General features: G+C 40.2%; 1 protein-coding gene across 3 annotated transcripts in view; it reads left to right on the forward strand.

The window, feature by feature from the left end:
* NR4A3 (nuclear receptor subfamily 4 group A member 3) overlaps nucleotides 1–26,660 on the forward strand; it is a 225,668-nt gene that overhangs the window by 133,879 nt on the left and 65,129 nt on the right. The window lies entirely within an intron of this gene.

Consider the following 26,660-nt stretch of genomic DNA (forward strand, 5'->3'; position numbering starts at 1 on the left):
ATTTGGGCACTAGGCTTTGAGTCGACCTTGTAAATTAGAATGCTTATGGCTTTTTCACACTGATTACAGTCTCCTTAGAACTTCTTTGACTTCAAGAACTATGATCAAGATAATTGGCTATTGGCATTTACATTAAGAAAACAGGGGTCTCAAAAATACAATTCAACCATTGTGCAATGACCAGACAATCAGATGTGCTTCAGAGTTTTCAATTTTATACAAATTTGTTGCTTCTCTGTTTACAGCTCAACAACTGAACCTTGACCTAATTGATCAATAATTAGAGGGTATTCATTTGACTGCTGTTTCCACTGATGAAAGCACTAGCCTGGAGGGCCCAATTACAGTAAAAGAGATTTCCTTGACAATTAAAACATTTACCTACATTGAAGGTTAACCGAATAGTCACACCTCAAATCTCCATCTTTTCAGACACTTTATCGTTTACACTAGCAGTGGAGCCCTTTGCGCAATCAATTAATCAGAATGCAGATATTCTGGGAGTCACAATAGAAAAACTATGTCACAAACAAGTACTATATGAATGTGACTTCTTCTTTATTATGCGTCATTTTACCTCAACCCTCCCACAGATAATTCATGATATTACACTCTGTACAAGATCTTCGGCTATGACCTGAATCCCTCAGAATCAAAACTGCTGAATATATATGAAACAATATCCTAAGTTCAGGCTCTACATTCTAGCTTTGATTTTCAATGGGAGAGATCTAAACTGACATTTGTAGGGATATTCCTGACAAAACCACACAGACATTTATACCTACATAATATTCCTGGGGTTTGCTACGCTGTTAAAAGATTTGGAATGATGGGGCAAGCTTAGAAATTCTTGGGTGGATAGAATTCATGCAGTTAGGATGAATGTTCTTCCTGAACAATCATATATATTCCAATCTTTTTCCATTTGTCTGCTGTAAAAGGATCCAAAAGTGCTAATAAAAAAATATTCAACAAGATACAATCCCTAGAGTATCTTTGAAGACCCTCATTCCTGGACTGAGAAAGTTACCCTCATTCCTGGACTGAGAAAGGTGGCTAACAACGTAGCTTGGTACATGCTAGCCGCTAACCATTAAACAACATGAACTCCTCAATCCACTTAAGGATTTTTTTGTTGGTATCATCTCACTCATGCATGTTTCCTGTGCGTATGTTACCATTTACTTGTCCTACCCAGCATTACTGGCTTATAGCTATCGCAAAACACTCAACTTCATCCTTCCCATCTCATCTAGCTTCGATATGAACAATAAATAATTTACAAGCACATCCAAGCTACTTCATTTACTTTGTATTTCAAAGAGGGTCTGCAAAGCCTTGTACAGCTTTATGATCCAGGCCAACCACTACGTTTTCAATTGTGCAAGCAATCCTTCAATACAAAGGAAACAGATAGATTTACATACATTGAGTGGCACTTCTCGATTACCCAGCCTTCAGTTACGGCTTCTGGTGCTACGGACACTTATCAATTTGTAGATTTATTTGTTGGGGGTCCGAAGAAAAATATCTCTTTACTATATAATACATTTGTTTTTAAGTCTGGCTCTTCTTCTCAACCTTCCAGCAAAATGGGTAGAATACATGGGGAGAAGCTCACTGAGCTAGCTGCACACAAATCATAGAGAATGTCTACAATGCACTCTCTTTTTATTGGTGTTGCTTGTTAGCTTATGGGACATACCTCTTGTTTGAGCTGTGCATGATCAGACCATTTTTCAATTTCCCACTATTTGACAGATATTAAGGGGTATGTTTTATTGAGACCCTCAGGTTCTTCTATTGAGAATTTGGGTGATGTTGCTTCAGATTGAAATCCCATATGCTCGTAGTATCAAGGATTACGATAGTACACCAGTGGAAGAGCCCTCACTCCCCGGACATCAAGGAATGTTGATACAGGTTCTGGAGTACAATGACCATGAACACAATTGCAACATCTCTTACTAACCAGATGCCAAAATAACTAAAAATCTGGTCTCCCCTTGTGACCTAAGTAGAATATAATGACTACCATTGATTAAATTATAAACCTAAAATCATGCAATAATTATGATTCCATTAAGGAACACACTGGACAGAACATCCAGGACAGAAACTTATATAAGTCGGGCTATTGTGATTCCAGTGTTGATTTATGACAATTAATTTGGCACTGTGACTTTTTTCTAATATTTTATCTGAAAATAATTCTGTGTCTTTGTTTTTTATGCAATGTTTACGTTTTATGTATATTGTACTGTGACATGTGCATTTGTTTTTTTATAATTCTGTTATGATATTGTTGATTTGAGTATATAATAATAAAATATGATATGTGATACTAATCCATGGTGGGTACACAACCTATTTTGATCCTAAGGTTGTGTGATCAAGGTATTTTCTGTCCCCAATGGTACATATGTGAGTATTGTTAGTGTGCATCTATCCTTCCTTTTTTGTGATTGAAATATATTACATCCCCTGTGTAAGTGTTAGTATAATTATTGGATGCCTCTTATCTGGTAGGCATGCCTTGAACCACCTCTAACTAGGTAAAATACAGATAATAACATAATACCAGCAGCGGATAGGCCCTCTGATTGGTTGGTACTCTTTTACCAACCCTGGACATTCGGTTCCTTAGCAGCACACAAGCAACAAAACCCATGTGCGAGGGAACAACGTAAAACAACTGCCTTTCTTAGCTAATTAGCCTACCATCTCTCATCAGTTAGGCCCTAAGCCAATGCTTCTTCTTTGTTGTTGACCCTGCTGACTTTTCTCTTCCTTTGAACTTCAAAGGGAGTGAAGGTACATTGCTATCTTTGTCTGGAGCTTTATGAATAGGGCTTGTTTTCCAGTCCTGAATCACGTGTGAGGAGACAATGATTTTGTCAATTTTGCCCTTCTATTTAATATTATTTGATTCAATTATATTGGGTGCTACTACTCCTCTGGAAACTTGGTTGCTCCAATCTGCATATGCTTTCTGCATCTTTAATTTTAACAATACTTAGCACCAAAATTGATCACTCCGTTCCTTAATCTAAGAGAAATATATCCTGCGTACATAGCTTATCCTCTTCAACTCCTTTTTAGCCATGCAGTTGCTCTTGCTGTGGCATCCTTGATTGTGACCCAAGCAAATATCCTTTGTTCTTGCACAAATTTGTATTCCAGTGCCTGTCAGCATTGCAGCCTTTGTTTTCCTTCTCAAGGCTTCTTTCTTACTATTATACAATGCCGACGTCCATTTTCTTAGCATGGCTGCTTTAAACGCATTCTATTTTCTACTTTAGCAAGCTTCTATGTGTCTCATCTACTGTGCGTTTCTGCATATATACATTAATTACATCTCTTGTCACTTATCTTCTTAGTGTATATGGTTTTTCTTCATATTTGCATATATATTTACTTTGTCACTTTAATCACATCTTCATTCTTTGGATGTCTATACATCAAGTTCAGTGCGTCCATGTATCTTCTCTATTTAGTGGTGCCACTTTACACCTGCCAGACTTCACTCATAGTTCTTCTATGTCCAGTGGTGTCTGCAGGCTCATGTCTACTGTATCAGTTCAAGGGTACATTCGATATGGTTGTCTGAGCGCATAATGTCTCATACCTTCAATGTGGTAATGGGATGATACCAGGCGTCAAGCATAGTGCTTTCTTGTTGTTCTTCCAGCATGACGGTGGTGAGGGTTTGTGCTCTATAAATGACGTGTACATCTGCCTCTCTACAGTATTCTCCATCATGTTAAAGAGGAAGCCTGTAGTGCAGTGTGGCATAGTAGTTCCCTCTAAGGCGATGTCCACCAGTTTTATTAGTATGATTTCAAAGGCTGCCAAGATGATCAGAAGGATGAATGTGCTTTGTGTGTATGTGTCTGCTGTATTTATGAGTTTCCCCTCATATGGATGTCAAAGTTCTGTATCCCTCATTGGTGTGAATCCATGCTCTGCTTCGTGCATGACATTGTTGACTTCCACATGGGCCTGGAGTTGTTGCAGATGAATGTTTTGAGGGTTTGTGCAGCAAAGTGTGTTGGTAGCTTGCAATGTTATCTAGGTTAGCTGTGGTTTTCTTAAGTAGTGCTTTGGCATATAATTTTGTAGGCTCATGGGGTGTACTTCTGTTGATGGGTGAAGAAGTGATTAGAAGACGGGGCAAGTCCAGGTTGTTGTTAAGATTTATTAGATGTTTGTGGGTCAAGAGTCTTTGGGTGAATCAACCAGGTTGCACTTGTTGACACTGCTGATGAATTCTAATATTGAGAATGTGCAGAAGATTCCCAAGGCCTGTATGTGAGTTTTACAGGGTGATGATTCTATTACTTGGTTTGGTGATGTTGCAGGGTCTTTTTTGTCAAGGTGGTCTTGGATCTGTAGAATTGTATGATTGAAACGTGCGGAAACTGAATCTCAGAGTTGTCACCATGAGGTCAGTGTGATGTTTCCGACTGACGCTATTAAATAATTAATTGAACATTTTCTTATGGGCATATTGTGAATGTTCTATATGGTGGGCATTATGGGATGTTTGTGCTTGTGGCGTTTCTGCCCTGTAAATACGAATTTGTTGTCAGTAGGCTATTTTTCTGTTTCAGGCTAATATTTGCTCTATGTGTGCTATACCCTCCTGTTCTCCTTCTTGGGGCAGTAAGGTAGGCAGCAAATCATTTACTTGCTTGCTTTCCCTGTGAATTAGTGAAGTGCTTCCTGCTTTCCCTGGGAATGCTGATTTAAGTTGTATTCATACTGATCAATTCTGGAGTAATATTTATGCTGGTGACAACCTGGTCTTGAATTTTACCATTTTTATATGTGGCAGGACGTTTTTTTCTTAAATGGAAATCAATATTTCATATGATTTCTAACCTGTGAAATATTTTAGTACACTGGAGGGCAATTCACTGCACATGTAATGATGATATACTGCCCATTTCCTCTATGTACCTTTTAAACTCTTTTAATCTTGATGTTTTCCTTTTGTTGTAATAATGCATGTTTTTGTAAATGTGTTAAAGTTTATTTTTAACCAATAAAACACTAATTAAAAAAAGAAGGGCCTTTTTTAGAGCCAGCACCCCAAGAGTTTCCGAGATCCATTCCTGGAGGCAGTGGAGTTGTTCCTCATATTTTTAAATGGTTGTCTGGTTTGGGCAATTACATTGTTGTGAGGAGCTTGTCTAGCTTGATGTCCTTTGATGATCTGATGGTGCTTAATTGAGCCCTGGTACTTTTGGATAGAGATGAAGGTGGGGGGAATATCAGAACAGAACATTACATTATCAAACATCTATTTACTAGACACTTTATACTCATTAGGAGTAATGTGACCACTGTACTATGCTAAATATTTGAATGCAGTTTGTCTAGAACAGTGTCTTCATATGTATTGCTTGCATAGTTGGTCAAATTAATTTAAAAGGCTGTGCATGCTATCACCAAGTACCAGTACAGAAAAAGCCCATTTGAAATCATGGTTGTAGTACCACACACTAATCAATTCACATGTGAAATTCTGGACTGACAACTGACAATATTTTAGAATACGATCAGGGAACTACAAGGCCAAGAATTACAAAGCCCAACTGCCACTTCCCCATCCCTGATTGGATCAGATTGAGTCAGGGAATAAATACGATCTGAAATAAGCAGCATTGCCATTGTAACAAGACTGAGTACACCAAGCCAGCTTATCATTTCCATTACCATACCTACCCTTCATGGAGACATTTTGCTGAGTCCATCATTAGAAGCTGAACAATAATCAGTGTTCCAAATAAGGTTCTGATGTGGGAATATTTTGCTCTGTATTTTTTAAAGTTGGGAGTGGAATTATTTATGGGGAAGTAAGTTTGATCCCCAATGGGTATTTTATAAGTGTACAAATGTATTTTTGTAATAAATATTTATTTGCGCCTTATGCTCATGCTTATTAAGATACATTTTGCCTCTTCAGATCAGGCAGTAATAATGTCAGCTTCCTCCTCTGGCACTACGTGTACAAATTGTCCAAACATATCCATGGAGCTGTGTGGATGAAAGCAGGAGGACATGTTCTTATGTGTCCTTGCCCTATTTTTCGGGAAGACTATTTTTACTCCCTATTGCTATTTTTAGGAGAATTTGCCTAATTTTACAGAGTGAAAGTGGCTGATACGCTTCTTATCTTTAGGGATGATGATAATAGTACAAACAAGCAACACTTGAAATACTGCCTCTTTTTACCATCTCCCGAGTTTATCTGCTGAGGCTCGTGAGGATTTTTCCTCATGTGTTTGTTATTGCAGTACACTTCTAAGGGTAAAGGTAAACATTATTTTACTCCTCTTCCCAGCAAGGTACAAAATGCATCTTGTAGGGTAGGTATGCCTTCCCTTTAAGGGAACCCTTTCAATGTAAGGGACACAGTTCTACAGGAAGACCCAGAATGGGCTACAAATGAGGCATCTAATAGGCCCACAATCTCACCCCTTTGCCTCATAATGCAAGGATTAGTCATCAGTCACCTTTCTGTGCATTAACCCTCATGGGACAACAGCCGTGAAAACCAATACTGTCCGATATTTATTTCCACCACCGAATCTAAGTATGGATATTAATGGCTTTAACATTCACAAAACATGATATGAAGATTTTCGGAACTACTCCATACAATATGTCTGAAAATGTGCATACTTGCTATGAGATAACCACGATAGAATGAGATAGCTCATAACTGTGCATAGACCCTCAGATGTCTGCATTCATCAATGTGGCATTACTAGCCGTGCTCTTTAACGTATTTTGTCAGTAACAGCCACCAGCCCGAGCAAAGTAGACCTGAAGGAATCCTTGGAACAAGAGAAAACAGTGTAATTTGGGCTTGTACCCGTGTCCAGCAATAAGAAGCTGGGGGAGTCCTGCACTAAGAGCGGTATGAATCACCAATAATAATAACAATGCTGAGTGTAATAACCAGAGATGCCTGCTCTGTAAGCCAAATAAGACAGTAAATAGATTGGGGAGCAGAAAAAAGCATTGCATAAAAGGACTTCAAATCCGAGAGAAAGAACTAGTTAACCAATTCTTCGCGGAGAGAGAGAGACAATCTTTCCGCAAGTTGGCCCAGTCAATACAGACTCTTCTTGGTCTAAAGTATAAGTCAAGTAATCCAACAGAGAGGTGGGTCCATTGACAGGAACCGAGATCAAAATAGCAAAATCACTCAAAGCAAGCTAACCAGATATCAGACTCCACGGGCAGGTTGAAAAACATGTCAGTATCAAAATTTTAATTTTTACATCCCAGAATCTTGCATAAACTACATAAACTATTCATCAAGTGTTCAGCACTTTTCCATAATTCTAAAAATATCACCCAATAGTGATTCCAAAAATACATTTGTTTATTTCATTTTGAAATCTGTTTTTCATTTTTCACAAACATGGTATTACAAAAACACAGTTAAACACAATAAAACTGTCTTCACAATGACTGATACAGTCATGCCACATTCATCTCAATTGTCTTCAAAATGATGGAAAAGGAATGATGTCAAATTCTGCAATTCCTTAATGTGTTAATTCATCGTCACCACCATTCAATGTATCGCTATTATTCATATAATTTCATTAACATACTTTTATAAGGACTTCTGTATGTTTTATTCTTCTAGCATATCATTTGGCAAGCTATAATTGGAACATCTAACATGCTTCAACTAATTTCTAAACACAGCTAGTCTCTGTAGAGTGACTTATTGCTTTTCACTCGCATACCATTGATAGATAACTATGTCATGTGAAAGTTCATTCTAAGAACAAATCAAAATGTAAGACAATTTTATGGGGGGCTCATTTAAAACTTGAAAAAATACATTTTAAACTCCATAAAGAGCTTTTGCCAAGCGTCAGATACACAGGGTACATTTAGTGTTACAATTCGGATATTTTATTCAAAGTTTCTCCATGCAGTAAATGTCCACAACTCATGGTAACATAAATTGGATTCTATTGGCTCTTGAGTAAGTTGGAATTATTATACAAATATTTAAGTTTGTAATTTCAATTTAATTTTATGCATGGCATACATTGCCTAGCTTGTTTTCAGTCCCATCCAAATAGAATTAAATTCAGTCTGTTAAAGACGCTAAAATGAAGGGAGATAGATTTCAGAGGCAGGCTTATCCATTTGAGTGCAATTGTATGCCTAAAAGGCGTGTTAGACCAAAGAAAATGTATATTTAATCAAATGTATTACTTTTTTAGAAAAATAGAACTAAAAAATGAAGAGGTTGAAAATGGGCCAAGGAGGACTGACATCCAGACTGTAGAACATCCTAAGAGCTGATAGTCAGAGGAGAATATTGCACTTTTCTTGCAAAAAAAACTATTTTTCAATGTGTACTCAAGGAACTTTATTTGACTTTAAAATCACTGGAGCACTTGCAGTGCCTCACCTCCTATGACAGTTAGGTCCCCTTCCATGCACAATATTGATAGATTAGCAGGACCTTTGCATAATGGGGAAGATGCTGGAAAATCTGGATCCTTGTGAACGGACTAGTCCACTGAGCTGGGGAAACAGCTGCCAAGCAGAAAGCTATGAGACAGCCGATCCCAGAGTTCCGTAGAGTTGGAGTACGGACTAAAATGTTTGTTTTCTTAACTGAAGGCCCTTTAGGGAGGTACTTTTAACATTGCTACTGAATTTTGATAGTCAAAGAGTTTCATATGAAAACTAGGGGTAGTGGACAGGTGAGGTGGAGGAGCTGTTGAGTGGGGAGCATAAGGGATTCAGCCCAAAAGACATACAAGACAAAGTTGCCTCTGTGTCATGCTCTGAAAGGGCTGATAGGGAGTTCTGTGAACATCAGGGCGGGTGTGAAATTTGTGAATGCATAATGTGAATGCCTACGAAAAGAATATAAGACAAAATAACATTAATTTTGATTCATAAGATAAGGGAAGGAGCAGGTTCGATGCAGAAGGGGAGACATGACTTGTCAACAATGTGCAATCTTGAAAACTAATTAGGTGAGGGAAAAAAGAGTTTCATTACTACGAAGTGGCTAACTTAAGATGAATGCTAATTCCCTTAGTCATCAGAATTCAAAAGGCATCAATAACGCCAGAAAGAGTAAAAGTTTAACAGCACTTCTTCATAAGGCAGAAAGTATACGTCATTTTGTTCCAGGAAAGACATTATGTGAATAAATGATGATATATTTTTCTAAACGTTTGGTTGGATAGATTTACCCACACATTCTAACACAAACTCAGCACATCAGTTTCTGTGTGTTAATGTCACCTATGTTTTACTCATTTGCACTTTACTCATGCCTTTTTGCCTGATGACTTTATATTTAATTGGGGGTGTTCCTCCCAAACCACTCCTCTAATCCATGCTTCCAACCCCTCACTTCCCCCACTCAGCACGGTAAACCCAAACACATTACATATATTTAAAACAAACAAAGAAAATGACATTGAAGAAAAATGCACACATAAAGTGCAACCAAGTAAAACAAAGGCGACAATAACACGAATTGAAGAGTGGCTATTGCCTAGCATAAGGGCTAAAGTGTTAAATTGATAAAAGCAACCCAAGACCTTGCCGGCATATGGTTTATTGCATTTAATTACAGATAAATACTGTGGACTTTGCTTAAGCTACTTTCAAGGGACCAATTGCCAGTTATCTGTTTATGTATGGCAACTGGCACTCAGTTTTGAATGTTTTCCACTGCCAAACAACATTATTTAGGTGCTTCGCAACTGCAACTTAGGTTGCAAGTCCACCTTCGCTTCCTGGCTGACACTCCTTGACTCTCCTATAGTCCCCCCTGAGCAATTTAGCCTGTGCAAGTGACTCTCAGTCCTGTTGCCTTTGGACACGTTGAATGCAATAATTCTTCACCCCTTTACCCCCTCTCTTGCTCACCTCCTGAGAGGTTTGCTTCTACCTAATACCCACGCTGTATAAAACACACATGATAAATAAATAAAATACAATTCATATGGCATCTAGAAATAAGAACATAAAAAAAGATCAAAATATATGTAGTGGTATGTCGCAGAGAAGAAAACCAGGAACCCAAGAATTCCTGGGCCAGCACTTCTGTGTAGAGAAAAGCAGAGCAAAAAGAGAGTATCTACATTCAGGATTACAAATTCAGTAGCTTTGCTAGTATAGACATCATTTTGGCATCCCCAGAATCACATTTTGGAAATGCAACCATTGATCCAATCATAGTTTAATAATTCCATGGTAAAATTTGTTTGAGTTGAAGGATGGGTATTCACAGGTAAACCTTGTAACTTGGATAACACTATCTTAAAAAGCTTTAAAAACACAGCAACAATTAAGTGATACTGCCCGAAACTGTGGTCCACATGGGGTCTTCTGATCCCTCAATCCCCGAAGATGGAGTGCTATGGGATCATACAATTTTGTAATTCCCACTAGCTCATAGTACCATTGTGACTAGGCGCTTGCAGCCGATCTGAAGTGACAGGGAAAAATAATAAAACAATATATTCAGAAATGGACACTAACTATTGGACTCTGAACAACCTGCATGCAACAATCTGTCATCTATTTTGAAGGTCTGCTGTTCATGCGGCTTAGGAGGGAGGTGTCCTTAGTGGAGAAAGGGAGGGTGGTGCAGGCACAGTGGAATATGCAGCAGAGATTCCAAGAAGTGAGCGGCAGGACATGCTAAGGGAATGCAGGGTTGGGGCTGCGGTGACAGGAGTAAACATGACTATGCTGATTGACCCACAGGAATTCCAAGATCTAGTGTGGGTGCAAATATTTTATAGGAATTTCTTTGATCAGAGTAATGATACAGCAAAGCCATGTGCCATCTGGGCACATTTTAAGGCACAGCTTATCTATTTGTAGCCTCAAACATAAGAGCCCAGAAAAAAAGCAAAATTAGGTGAGCACAATTATTTATATAAAACATGGCAGACAGTAATATGAAGATTTTATCTGAAGATCTCAATTCTGCTTTTGAGGACTGAAGCATTTAAAGCACAATTAAAGGAAATAAAAAGTCATAGGTAAAGACATATTCACCATGGGACATATCAGATTGTATGAAAAGAGAAATAAATCAGGTACGCTATTAGTCTTGCAATTAAAGGTGTACAGTAAGGCTAGTAAAATGAAGTTGATTTGACAGTTTGCATACAATTAAAACATGCAAAGAAAGCTAATGAAAGGGTGATAAATGTTTTAATATCCATGGAATTGAGGATTTCTTGCTTATTGTAGAACTTCCCTACCTGATAGAATTGGTCGAAGAACATTTTAGCATGATAATGTCAGTCAAGGAAGTACAAGATGTTGTCCGTACTGTACCAAACTATAAATCCCAGAGTGACAATAGTTTGGAGAATTAAGTGCGAAAGCATTGTTTGGACTCTGTCTTATGTGTGTAACCTTTAGAATTCCATCTTAAATTTAGAGTCTTTCTCATATTCCAAATGATATTTCAAAAGTCTATCAAGGATCCTAAACAATAATTCACACATGCATGTATCAGTGCTTAATTCAAACAATAATATTCTAATGAAAATCTTAGTCAAATGGCTAACTAGGTTTTATCCTTTATTGGTTAGGAACAAACAAGTGATTTTGTAACAAAGAAGAGACTGGGGGCTAATTCACATTGCATTGAAGAATTGATCAACCTGTCTGAAACTAATGAGTATTCCCAGGCAATAGCTTATGTGGATGCTGAAATTGGAATTTCTCTGGCAGGTTTTAGAGGTGGCTAAAATACCAGGCCAGCTCCCCAGGACACTACAGCGTGTGAATAGGGGTTCGAGGGATCTGACCCCCCATTAGCTAATTAATGGATCACTACCCAAATAGTGGAAATGGGATGTGGATCAGACAAGGGTGTCCTCTTTCACCCATTGTTTGTTCTTTATCTATAATAACTTGAAGATGTCATCCAGAGGGGGTGTTGGATTAGTAGGTACCAAAAATAGCTAGCCTTAGCAAAAACCAGATTGTATGTGTAGGATGTGGCTCTATTGCTACTATTAATTTAACTAACATTCTTATTATTAATGAGTGCTCAAAGGTCTGTACATGATATTAACATTACATGGTATTATATTATGGACTAGCGCTCTCCTCATCCTGAAAGTAAGACTGGTAACATTATCTATCAACTATTCCAGCGCTTCAGAATGCTATACTTATTCCCACAAGCTTGACACCTAGTATAGCTATATAAGCTGTTCACTCTGTGCCTACTGCCCTACAAGCATTTATCTTGCCTGTTGAACTTGCTGACATACTATCTATCCTGATGTTGGTAATGCCTTTACTATGCTAATATAATCACATACGCCACTTGACAAGCTGTAGCAACGTAGCAACCTGCTCCATGCACACCTCTGTACTAAGTCTGCACATCTATTACGAGCGTCCTGACTTTAATCAACTGAGCCGACTACATATTTGAGCCCTAGTCGCTACCTATTCACGGTTGCTTACCACCAAGTGATCGCACCATTGCAGCGCCTTATTTGCTTGCATTGCCTATGTCTGTTCTCATTGCCGCCCAGCCGATACCTTCCTATTGCATGACCACGGCACCGCTTTCATTTGCGCCTCTGTTCGCCTGTGCTTGCCTTGAAACTACTATGCTGTCAACCCCATGCTCGCTTTTGAAATGATTGAGCTCTTGCTCAGAACCGCAACTTGGACCCACTTGTTAGCTCCATGATATATGCTACTCTGCCTGCCTGATACGCTCATTGTGTATTCACAATTTTGCTGCGCCACACCTTGATCTATGCCTGCATATGTTGCACCGCATAAAACATGTCCACATGATCTAAGCTAATTCCAGGGTACCTGCCTTACTCTGCCTTGCCTTTCACCTTGACATTTACCTGATCTGCCAATACTTGCTGCCAACACTAGAATGTCTTCTCTGCCCGAATTGTTGCACCGTTACAATTAGATCACGCCTCTTGCATTCTGCATTGTTCCCTGCCTCACATGCTGATGTATATGCAAGCTTGGTATTTGCTTTGCCTGTGTACCCTGATCTGATGCACCCCCATTGCTTGACTCTGAATAAGTAGACTTAACCTGTCTTAAACTCATTAGCCTGCATTGCTCGTACAGAGCACGCACTGCCTAGCCAAATAGTGCCTGTAACGTTTACCTATAACTGTCTCACAGACTCAGCGGCCCTTCCTCTCTAATCTCGGTAACATGCTACCACGCTGGTCCTCCCTAAGGTCACTGCTCTCCTCATTACAAGTACTACTCTCAGTGTGGTCAATTACCAGGTCATCACACCTACCACCTCCCGATTTAGCTGCACCTAGCTCCTTGCACACCTCATCCATGGCCACCTCTCACAGATCTCCTGATACCTACCAAAGTACTGCACCTCAATACCACAACATCTACCTCAACGATCCGGCCCTATGGCTCGACCATTTCGCCAAAAAACCTTCACCTAACCAACCATGTCCTATCACTCTTAGAAACCTAAGATTAGGATCTAGACTTATGGGTAAGAAAGGACACCCCATTTACCTGAGCCCACACCTCAAAACTCAGACGCACAGCCCGCCTCCACAAACGGCCACCTCACCCACGCCCCATCACACTCAAACCATCACAGCTTCATCAAGCAACGTTGGTTTAAATAAAGCTGCCCTAATTAACGCAAGATCCCTAGCTGCGCACGCTCTGGACATTGCTGATCTTATCAAAACTCAGGAACTCGACTTCATCGCCATCACCGAGACCTGGCTGCATGCAGCTTCCGGACCGGCACTCTCATTGGCCATCCCCACTGATTACTCCATCATCAGATGTGATCGCACCTCGAGAGGTGGAGGAATTGCTTTCATCGCTAGAAACTCATTAGGACTTAGAACCATCCCAAGCACTAAGGTGGAAACTGCAGAGTTACTCTCTGTCAAGCTTGGACTCTCAGCTAACCAAACGGCTACCATCCACCTAATATGCAGACCCCCTGGTCCACCCACATCCTTTGTGGATGATATCTCTACCTTAGTACTCAACAAGGCTAAATCCAACTCCCAAACCATCATTCTTGGCGACCTCAATCTAGGACACCAAGACCCTAATGATCCTGCGGCCCTCGACCTAGCTAATACCTTAACAGATTTAGGTTTCACTCACCACATACAGGAACCCACCCACATTAAAGGGCGATCCCTTGACTGGCTTAGTGACACCAATTGCAATATTAGCGTAATCTCCAACGCCCCTTGCTTGTGGTCTGACCACCATGTCATCACTTTCAGCATTGAAGCAGCCCCACCACCCAGGCCTTTGGTCGCCCCAGCCACCCACACTAGAAATTAAAAGAACATTACGACAGAAAAAATACTCCCCTTTATCCTTCCCACACTAAATAACGCTCTTGACACTTGCTCAGACCCCACCAACCTAGCCGACATGTATAACCAGTCCCTGCTTGCAGCCATCAACTCTATCGCCCCGCTCAAACTGAGGAAACCCAGACAACGAGCACACCTTAACTCGTGGTTTACTCCCCAGCTTAGAGTGTTACGCAAAGAGAAACGCTCAGCAGAGTTCCGCTGGAGAAGTCACCACTCCGACGCCCACAAGGACAGTCTCCTGATAGCCACCCTTAACTATAAAGAAGCTGTACTCCAGGCAAAAAAAGATTCTTATAATAACCGCATTATGTCAGCCCAGTCCAATACTAAGGAACTCTTTAATATCCTTAAGGAACTCAAGACACCTGCAGCCCCCCCTGACTCTTGCTCCAAAGACAACACTTGGTGCACCAATATTCAGTCAGCACTCCTGGGTAAAATTGCTACCCTCCAATCTAAAATCAGGGACAAACAGAAATCCCTACAGCTTGACCAACCACCGACCACACCTACACTTAATACACATTTAACCTATCCACATAAACCTTTCTCCTTCTCCCCACTCACTACTCTCGAAGTAGAAAACATCATAAACAATTTAAAACCTTCCAATTGCCAAGGCGACCCCTGCCCAGCTCCTATTATCAAGGAAGCATCTCATGAGCTAGCCCCGTTCATTACAGCATTCATAAATGCTTCTTTCAAGACGGGTATTGTCCCCGACAACCTAAAGGATGCATGGATTATCCCACTCCTCAAAAAACCCTCCCTTGACCCTAATATCCCAACTAACTTCAGACCTATCACTACAGTCCCATTCCTGCTCAAGATCCTGGACCGCGCAGCCTACCTGCAGATTCAGGATTACCTCAAACTAAACAATCTCCTGGGCTTAAGTCAATTAGGGTTCCGCCCTAAACATGGCACGGAGTCAGCTCTGATCGACTTGAAAACTCAGATGGAGTCACTGAAGGACAATGGGAAGCTAGCTCTTCTCCTTCTCCTCAATCTCTCCGCGGCTTTTGATCTGGTCAACCACCAAATACTCTGCCAGCATCTCAAATCCGCAGCCCACTTCTCCGACTCTGCCAATGCCTGGATCCACTCATTCCTGAGCAATAGATCCATGAGGGTCTTCTCACCGCTGGCATCAGCGGATCCCTCCCCCATTCACTGTGGCGTTCCTCAAGGCTCGTGTGTTTCCCCTACGTTGTATAACGTATTCACCAAGCCCCTCTTCGATGTGCTTGACTATCTGGGTGTCTCCTACACTAACTACGCGGACGACACCCAGATACTCATCCCTATCACAGGAGACTACACAGCTGACACCAAAGCCCTTAACAATGTTTACTCAGTCATCCAGGCCTGGATGGCACAGCACGAACTTTGCCTTAACGATGATAAGACTGAGCTCTTACTTTTAGGATCAAATCATCGGCTCAACAAACTAGACCAAACCTACAAGTCCTTCATTATTGACGGCAATGACATTAAAGTCTCCAAAGATACTAAGATGCTAGGGGTCTATCTTGACTCCTCGCTTTCTCTGAACAGGCAAATAAATGCAGTTAGGTCAGCTTCGGCCTATACCTGCAAACTTATCACTGCCTGTAGACCCTTCCTAAACTCCACCAACTGTATCACACACGCCAGAACTCTTGTTATGGCCAAAATCGACTACTGTAGTGCTCTCTACCTAGGGACCAGTCAGTCTAACCTTAATAAATTGCAAACTGTACAAAAGAATGCCTTAAGGGCAGCCTTAAACATCCCGAGACGCTCTCCTATCTCCTCCGTCAGATTGGACTTACGCTGGCTCCCGGTAAAACAGAGAATTGCCCTGAAAACCCTAGCTTTGACTCACAAATGTCTGAACAACAACGCCCCACCTTACCTGTCCACTCGCTTCTCACGCCACACCTCCACTCGACCTACCAGAGCAGCCCAAACTCACAGCCTCATCGTGCCTAGATGGAAACTCCAAAAAGCTGGTGGGGTGAGCTTCCCCGTCCTGGCCTCCAAACTCTGGAACACCTTGCCCACACCTATCAGAATTTAACCATCATTCCACTCCTTCAAGAACAATGCTAAAACATGGCTGCTCTCCCAAGACTCATGAGACCTTGACACAGTCCAGACTCCATGTGGGGTACAGAACTGAATATACTTTTTCTCTCTGTTCTGTCCCTGTATTATACGCTGTTAATGGTACCCTTCGGTACATGTATATATGCTGTATATTTTTGTAACTCACTGTAACTACTGCTCTTTGTAACATGTTTAAGAGTATGCGCCCGGTTGCCCCTGGGCCTGGTTTTTTGCGCTTTATAAATAAAATAAAATCAAATCAAAATCAAATCAAAAATGGATTTCATATTGGTAAATACATCTGCAACATCCACATCCACATTGTCATGCCACAATCCCTTTAGTAAATGAAGTTCAGAATCAAGCGATCTTTGTCTGATATCATATTTAGTCAGCATGTTGAGGGATTGTATACCTTAAACTGTAACAGTATTTTTAAGAATCCCAAAACACATTCCTAAATATGTTATTGTTGTCCCCCAACAAGTGTTAGCCATTTAAAAGTGTTTGTGCTTTTCCAGTTTTTATTTAATTATCTTAAATTAATCATATTTAAATTTATATAGGGAGGGGTGGCAGGTTGGATAAGTCGAAAATTATGTAGAGCCATAGTAAATTGCAGGTCTTTGTCTGGTTTCAACCGGTACTATTGGAAAACCGCAGTTCAACATTTGGGACAATTAACCAATCCAGATTGGTCAGTCCCCCAATCTTAATGAATCTGAAAAGATTGGGGAACATGGAATGACAATTCAATTTTGGACATAAATGAGGTGTAATGAAAATAATTGGAGACATTTTTTGTTGCTAGAGGATTATTAAATTTTTTAATATTGACTGGTTGTATTATTATTATTGCATTATTGCATTCCTCAATACTGACACGCACACCAAAGCCTTTGTCCCATTTTCCAAAAGCTGTTAACATTTGATATGTTTGCACAGCATTTGCTGGTGCATATAACTTTGAAACTAGGTGCATTGAGAAATTATATATTCCAATATTGGCAAGGTAGATGTCCCTAATGAAAATACTGAGAGATAATCCCTGAGTTGTCGAAAGTAAAGAAACATTGTTAACTCCTTCACCTCCACCTTCATTCAGAGTTGGTTTAATGTTTTAAAACAACCTCCCACAAATGCATCCCCAAATCCACAGACACAGAATTTATCAAACTGAATCTGAAATTGTTTTTCAAACATGATCGGGTGACTTTGCACATTGAAAAGGGGAATATTCAGTGAATCTATATATTAAGTAGTGGTCAAGTAAACAATGGCACCACAATTGTGGGGATGGCAGTTAGGCCGCCTTTCCTGAGCAGTGGAGTGACTTGTCGAAGGATGGATTGAACTGTTCCTCCTTTAAGTAACTGATATATGAGATGAGCTAATGAGGAGTACATGATGGTGCGTGCATTGTGATGGGTTAGCTGTTAGTGGCTGTGGAACTCTCACATAGAAGTTGGATGATATCATTGGTGGAGGTTAAAGATATCTGTGGGAAGGAAAAAGAGGGCCCACTGAGATTTTGTTTTTGAGGGTGATTTTATTGTAAATTAATTGCTTGTCGTTTTGTTTTTTAAGTTCTGTGACCATGGAGGGGCTATCAGAGTGGTCAGACCAAGAAAGAGCAGTGCTGTACAGACCGCTGAAAAGAAAACATTTTGAAAAGTCTGGCTGGGGCATTGTCTTTGGGTATGGATGGACTCTACTACCATTTGGTGTAGTGCCAAAGATTTGACATCTTCGATACAAGCTTTGGGAGTGGGATCTAAAAAGAAGTTTGAGCTTACCAAGAAGTCGAGGGGTTGTTTGTTTTAATTGTCACTGTGGATATGGAATCAGTGAAGTGTAACAGACATTGGAGTGTGTTGTATGATGGCTCTGTTAATCTTGTTTTCACCAGAAATGCTGAGTTTTCAGCCCTTTCCCCAACACCATCCATTCTGTTTTTCACTCCTGTTTAGTGTTCGCCTCTGTTTATTTTGTGATGGTTTTAGAAAAGTGCAGAAGATGTAGTTGTACTGTAAAGTATTTCAGGGTTTATTCTGGAGACCAAGATCAAAGTATGTCTTTTCAGATTCAGCAGTTTGTTCATCGATAAAGAAATGTGACAATAGACATGCATTGAAAAGGACCAAAATGCTTTATTAAAATGAAGCGAATGTACTAAATGTAAGGAATCTGTAACTGTCGATTTTCCATTTCTCATCCGTGTAGTGCAGTGGTGGTGAGCTGGTAGGCAGTGGGTGGATGTCGACTGTCATTTAATAGGTTTTGTGGACACAGTTTTGATAGTGACTGTCATTAGGGCTGGTGTTCGGGCTATATTGACACCTATTTCTGAGGGAGGTCGTTGACAGTGAGGGATAGGCCTGTATGGATGTGGGCTGATAAAGGGTGTGGCATATGTTCTGATGTACATTATGGGGAGCAAATCCATATTATTTATTTTCAATTTGGCCTTGACTTGTCATTGAATTGTATCACAAATACTAATGCACACAGGATGAAAAGAGCTAACTTAAACTTTTACGATATTTGGTGTATGGAACATCAGACGTGATGTGAATTTCCCTACTTCTTGAATACCCACCAACATTATTCCCACTTAAATGTCTTTTTTACTCTCTTGACATTTACAACAATTCATCACCCCGTCAATCCACCCAATTCATATTTATGATCATGCAATTGTTGCCATGGAATTAGCAATAGATCAGGGACAAGACGACCCAGAGGATAGGCATTTTGATGTATTCCTCCACAAGAGATACTTTTAACAGAGCAAATCCTCTAGCAGGGAATTGTTAATATATTCATGTATTCATGGAGGCTTTGCCCGTAATTCCATGTTGTCGGGGACACTAAATGGTTTGATACAAGTGTAGTTCACCCGCCACATTCTCAAACAGAGTCTTAGAAATGGAGTGCAATTTAACAATTAAGAGAGTTTTAAAATCATTGCACGATCATCATATTGTTGCTGTAATTAAAAATAAGAATAATGCTTAAGAGTTAAGTACTCAGCATAGGTTTTTTATAAACCAAACAGGGAAAGAGAAAAGAAGATATTAAGAAGAAGTTGAAAAGGTTCACAGGCCAATAAACATGGATATAATCATGCCATGGTCAGGAGGATAGCGCAGGGGCAGCATCTTTGTTTTGGAAGCAAGGCAACACGGAGCAACACAGGTAAGAAATCCTGGTCCCCTGTTTAGAGACTGGTCTCAGGTGTTTAGTGTGTTATAAAGGATCAATGAATAATCAGCACCTACGAACAATGTGAGTTAGACAGAGCAAAGTAAGAGCTAACAACGTTGGACTTTGCCATACTATTAACACAAACAAAGCACATACTGGCTCTCTCATTTGATATTTACAGCAGTCATGTATTTTGGGAATTCGATAATAGGTTCTATAGTAGTCCTCGCATGTGCACAATTTGTCCTTACCTCTCTAAATGTACTTATATGCCGATCTAGATTAACAGAAGTAATGTGATTCTGTATTCATAAATGTATACGGTTGATACTTCAAACATATTTATTTTCATTATGTAGCATAAAACATAAATTAAAAACATACTGGTGTTTTATACACCCCTTAAAGTGATTGTGCATGAAGAACATTTGAGTAAAAACAACAATTTTATTAGCTTATGTACCTGGACATCCGATTTCAATTTAGGAACTGGTTTTGAATATGAAAATGTCACTGTTGAACTATTTGATTGTAGCTATATTTTTATCGTAATAAATATGTTATCAAAGCTTCTATATTGTAGCTATGCCCTAGCCCAACATGTTTTGTTCCATGGATCTGACTCTGATAGTATAGGAACTTCTTCTGGGGTCTTAACAGATCATTATCACAACAGATGCTGTAGGTGCCACCTCATTTCAGTGAATACATGGAAGAAAACACAAGTTCAGATGATAGCCTAAGCAAGGCATAACATCTTTCGTTTCTTAAATTGTCACACTAACTGTCTGGAGCAAAGATCTAGATTTGCAGATAAATTCACTAATTCTGAATCTATTGAAACTCAATGGACAAATTCATTCAGGCGGATGTGTGGTTAGTTCTTCGCCGGAGCCTCAACTGTAAAACAACTCTATGTTGTATAATACCTGTACTGCAAACAAATAAACAGCTTACATTTGTGCTGTTCATACCAAAATTACAAGCACTCTTCTTATTTTTCAACTATTTTAACATTTTTGTAGTGCCTACCACCATCTCTTTTCTTGATTCAAGATGTAGTGTAAAGATATTTTTACTCAAATCACCTCTATTATTCTCGATATCGTGTTGATACAAGCTGGCATGCAAATGGCAGCTTCATCTGCAAGATACCGTGAGTACTTACTTCGAGCAAGTAGTTATGGGACAGTTAGGAGAAGCCATCACGTTTCTCCAGCCCAATGTTAATAGTCAAAATATGTTAACTGGGCCACCCACAGTTGTTCAAACATTTGACCATTGGTGCCTACAACGACAATCTTTACAACATCAAATCAATAAGATTTTAGTTTCGAGCTCCAGCCCTTATCAAAATATGTGGTGGTTCCTCACCTTGTATATTGTGTCTTTCGTAAACCCGCTCGGTTGCCTTCAACTCTCTGCTTTACAATCACAGCAATTGGGAGCGTAAAAATAGAATGGTACCACCATCACGTAATGAACAGACATGTAGCATGCTTTGGGTTTACCACACAATCGACTTGAAGTTTATTTCTATATGGCAGCCATCTTGACCGGGTCTGCCATAACCATTACCATACACAGTCTAGTAAGCATCATGCCGTACATATGATTTAGACTATGCAAAGTGTTATAGAGGACATGGGTGCAGTTCAGTCATATAGTCTCATGTTGTCGACACACAGATCATCACATTCTGATATTTTGCAAATTCATCAATGTTTCAACGTGATTACATTACTGTTAATTCTTGGTACATATTTTCCTTTTAGACGGTTGTATAAATGTAGACTCTGTGCCACTCGACACACTGCTTCAAGCCTTTCTCATGACTTTTTGTTAGAAAGATCAGGCATTGTTCCTGCTCAAATAATCTCTATTAACACACACATGTAAAAACATCAGATGATTACACATAGGTACTGTAGAACTCCCCACAATTAACAGTGAGCAAATAGCATTCAAAATAATTCCAATCTCCTTGTTGAAACTTGGGGAGGCCATGAGACAACAACCTAATCACAAGGCTGCTTAAGAGGGCCACTTATGAAGGGGAATTTTATAAAACGTATATCAAAAAATTACTGTGTCTACTATCTTATTTAACACATAAAATAGTTTAAAAAACAGTAGATATCCAGACCTTATCATTTTCACTTGCCGATAGAGAGGGATACTTGACTCTTGGCAAGTAAGAAATTGTTTGTTGTCTTGATGTGGGGAACTGAGAGGTTGAGTAACCTTTTATGCCGGGCTAGTAGCTTGCAACTTGAAACATTTACCCTGGAGACAACTAGATTATGGAGGGAAGCCTATGTAGTTATTTTAGAGTATAAAATGTTGGCTATTTTGAAAGGGCTGGTCGGTTGGGCGATGCTTATCTTATTTGACTCGTATCCTAATATGTTAGCTTGGCAATAGATTCCATTTCTAGTTTTGTCCTCCTTCTGTCGCGTCTCAACATAGTTTGGTGGTTAAAAAGCCCGGAAAACCAGCTATGTAGTTATTTTAGCCAAAAAAATAGGATCCACTTCGATGCGAGTCATAGTGGTCAATATCTTTGAGTGTGGGCACAAAAGCCTTTGCTGAAATTCTTGCCAACAGGATTAAAACAGTGATACCAACTCTAGTATCTGAAGAACAGCATATGTTTGTAGCTGGTAATAATACTGCAGACCACACCAACTTAGCTTCAAGATTAATAAACTTAATAGAAGTTTTAAAACAGACTGTTGATGGTGATGTTGCTTGATGTAGAGAAGTCCTTTGATAGGATAAACTGATGTTTCTCAACAGCTGCTACAAACAAATCACATTTCACATCAAAATGTATTAATACAATCAAACGCCATGTGCATTGATGAGACAATACAAATAAGGGTTCTGTACCAGTAAAAATATTATTAAAAAAGGAAAGGGACAATTGTATCTTTTTAAAATCAATATAAACAATGACAACATTTTAATTTAAAATATCTCCACCTCTAGGATTTCATCCCGTATCATCACCCAAGTAAAGGGAATTAATCTAATGAAATACAGTAAGTGGAGACCTTCATGCAAAAATCTTATAATTCTGTTTCACAATATTATATGTATCTGATGCAAAGAGGCAATAATTATATGACAATAATATCTAATAAATGTGAAAAGGTGATAGTGTGAAAAAACAACCAGTGATCCAACATAAACCATCTTAACATTACGCACGTTTCTGACACCTGCCCACTTGAAATTATAATTTTGCATAGTTCTTGTGATTTCAAACAAATTAGAATGTATCAACTGGGACCGAGCCCAACCTTTCAGTGTGTGAGGTGCCAAACAACAGAAAATAATCCCTTATAACGTTTTGCTAAATGTCAGGTGATTCATACATATTGGGCTATTGAGAAATTCGTTTTTCTGTTTGTGGATTTGAATATTGGATGGTTCGTTCTTTCTAGAAATGACCTTCAATCTTAGCCACTATCGTCAGACCAATAGATGCCGGAATTACTCCAAAGATTTATCTCAAAGAATTTATGTACTTACATTAGGGTTCTTACACAATATATTGTGATGTATGGAGCAAATTATACACCTGTAATACTGTTTTTTTCTCTTTAATCACTAATGCATTATATGACAGGCTTTTATTAAATGTAATGCATCCTTTAAAATATGTTAAGTAAAGATATAGGGCTACAGAGATTATAATGTAATTGTGTACATTATATATTTTGATTTCTTTAATAGCTCGTTTGTATAATGATAAATGCAGCTTCAAACAAAATAAAGTGAGTTCCTCACATCCAGTAATCGAACAAGCTAATTGTTGGACCCCTCTAAACTGACTGTATTACAACATAGCTGTGAATGTGCAAAACTGGCATGGTTTTTAAATACAATATGTATAATTTCACCTGGGTCGTGTTTACAATTCATGTCATTGCTGGCATATCACCAACACCAATGGGGACTCATGAAAAGGAAGGCTGGTTCTTTGTTACTTTGCATCCCTGTGCACAGGATGCATTGAACTTCAGAGTTCAGGACAGGTGGTGGAGTAGTTGGCTGCACCTAGGCGTGCCTTTCCCTTGTTAATAGTGAGGGTTAGTGGCTGTCAAGAGACTGTGATACTGTGCTCGCTTCGGCCATGGTGGCATGTTTGGTGGGGTGCATTGTGGTTCTAGGATGAGAGGAGTCCAGCTTATTGTCATGCGTGTAGAGCAGGTTGTTGAGGTCCAAGCTTTCATGTGTGGAAGCTCTACTCAGAATATTGCTACCTCTGAAAGTACAACCTTTACTTGTAGCTGTCATACAACCACTACTATTACTACTGCTATTTCTAATAGTATACTACTACTGGCACTCCCATACCAATAATAACTCCGCTCGTTTGTCTACTATTACAACCACTACAGTAATTCATCAAGGTTTGACTGATGTAGTGGCATTTGAAGTACAGGTAGTTGTGGCCAAAGCAGGGATAAAATGAATGGCTGCATTTGTGGTACTAATATTATTAGTCAAGCATCTTGCATCTGCCCTGTCAAATGTGGAAATAACTGTTTAGGTGACTGTGACCCTCATTATAGGTTTGCCGGTATCCTGCCGGTAATACCGCCAGGTAGGCTAATCCCCATCCCATGGAGTCCATGAGAGATTGCTGGTGGTGGTAATACCAGCTGTTTGTTGCCAGTGGGCTGCTTGACTTACCTCCAGCTAATAGCTGGAGGTAAATCTGGCCACCCCACTGGCAAACTTGTAATTTGGTGGTGCGGGAAAAGTGGCGGTAACAAAATTACCACCACTTCTTTCCCACACCACCAAACCTGTAATGAGCTGCTGTCTCTCTTACTTATTCTTCTTCTCTCTCTCTCTCTCTCTCTTCCTTGAGTCTATCTTTTTGTTCGTGTCTATGCATGTGTGTGTTTGAGTCTATGAATATCCCTCTGCACCTTTCCTTTTTCTCTGTCTTCCTCTCGCTTTCTCCTCTCTCTGTATCCCTTAATGTATTTCTGTTTCTGTATCTCGTTGTTTGTCTTCATGTTTTTTTCTTTGTCTCTCTAAATTCCTCTGCTTAACACATTGTCTCTGGCTGTGTGTGTGCGTGTGTGTGTGTGTGATATGATATGATATGGCATTTGTAACGCGCCTATACACAAGTGTTTCAAGGCGCGACGAGGCAGGGAGGGGGGAACAGGGAAAGGACAGACAATGATCCTACTAGGCCAGGTGTCATTCAGACCGCGCAAGTGCAGGGGTAGGGGGAAGGGAAAAGTGCAGTACAAGGTAAGTAGAATAGAAATAAATAGATAAATAAATAAATAGGGCAAGGTAAGTGCAGACAAGTGCTGGGAAGGGGGGGCTGTAGGGATACAGAGACAGTCCCGCAGTGCAGGGGTTGCCAGGGAGGCAGTGCAAGTGGAGAGTGGCTGGGCCCAGGACCGAGGTCGGTGAGAGTGGCCAAGTTTCAGATTCAGTGCAGAATTTAGTGAAGAATTTAGCAGGGGAGAGGGAGAGAGAAAGCAGAAGCAAAGAGGAAGGTTTTGAGGTGCTTCCGGAACCGGAGATGGTTCTCCTCAAGTTTCAGGGAGGCAGGAAGGCTGTTCCAGAGGGAGGCTCCTGCCGCGGAGAGAGATCTAAACCCAAATCGTTGCTTCGAGAAGCGGCTGACCCTGAGGGAGTTGGAGACGGATGAGCGAAGGGCTCGGGAAGGAAGATATTTAGGAAGAGAGAGTTGCAGGTATTTAGGCCCCAGGCCCCAGAAGGCCTTGTGGACAATGCAGAGGGTTTTGAACTTAATCCTCGCAGCCACTGGGAGCCAGTGTAGAGATTTCAGTCCTGGAGAGATACGGTCACTGGGCTTGAGGCCAAGGACAAGTCTCGCAGTTCTGTTCTTGATGAGTTGCAGAGGGCGGAGAGTGGAGGCAGGCAGATTAAGATAGAGACTGTTACAGTAGTCCAGCTTCGAGAGAACCAGGGCTCGGGAGACAGTGAGCTTCTGGGGGAAGGAGAGGAAGGGAAGAATACCTCTAAGGAGGTGCAGCTGGTAGTGTGACTTCTTAGAGACGTCAGATATATGAGGAGAGAAGGAGAGTGTGGAGTCAAAGATGACCCCGAGTTGCTTGTGTGTCAGTATGTTTCTGTTCTGTCTATGCATGAATCTGTCCCTCCATGCCAATCATGTTAAGGTTATAGTTCTTTATGTGTCTATCTCTAACTATCTCTTGTATGTCTACTTCTATGTTGCTTTCTCTGTGTGTTTCTTTGTAAAGTATCTACTGTGTTTCTATGTGTGTGTGTGTGTGTGTGTGTGTGTGTGTGTGTGTGTGTGTGTGTGTGTGTGTGTGTGTGTGTGTGTGTGTGTGTGTCTATTTGGCTCTCATTTTGTCTCTTTGTGTCTCTCTTTCTCTCGCACTCAGTAAGGAAGTAGAATTGGTGTCTGGTAGCAACTGCCATTCCTACACATTTCATCCAAAAAGCACAGACTATAGTACTCACACACTATTCAATGGCACGAGGAGAATATTGTGTACAGTATTGTATGTGGGACCATGCACTGCAAAAGATAGCATGGTAGAGTGGAGTCTTAAAAGCAGCTCAGTCACAAAACTGCTGTCTAGGTTTCTCTATTCATGGGATGAAGGTAATTTACCACACTTGCTCTACATACTATGCTCTACAGCACAGTAGTCCTTTGACCAGCTGTGATATTAAGGTTGTGTGTATCTTGGCTTAGTGCAGACAACGGTACTGTCGAAGGCTGAATACTTGCCGTTCATGTGTCTCTAGGGTATGTGAAAATTAGTTAACTGATGCAACATTTTCATGGTAATCTCCCAAATGAGTGCTGGCACAGCCTTTTGACACAGTAGAGTTTCCATCTCAGCATGTGAAGCCCAGAAGCCTAACCAACCTCATCCCCTTCACCCCCCGGCAGACACCTTTCAGGTACCTGTC

Source organism: Ambystoma mexicanum, chromosome 5q (genome assembly GCF_040938575.1).
Source record: "Ambystoma mexicanum isolate Mex_15411 chromosome 5q, UKY_AmexF1_1, whole genome shotgun sequence".
Classification (NCBI taxonomy): Eukaryota; Metazoa; Chordata; class Amphibia; order Caudata; family Ambystomatidae; genus Ambystoma; species Ambystoma mexicanum.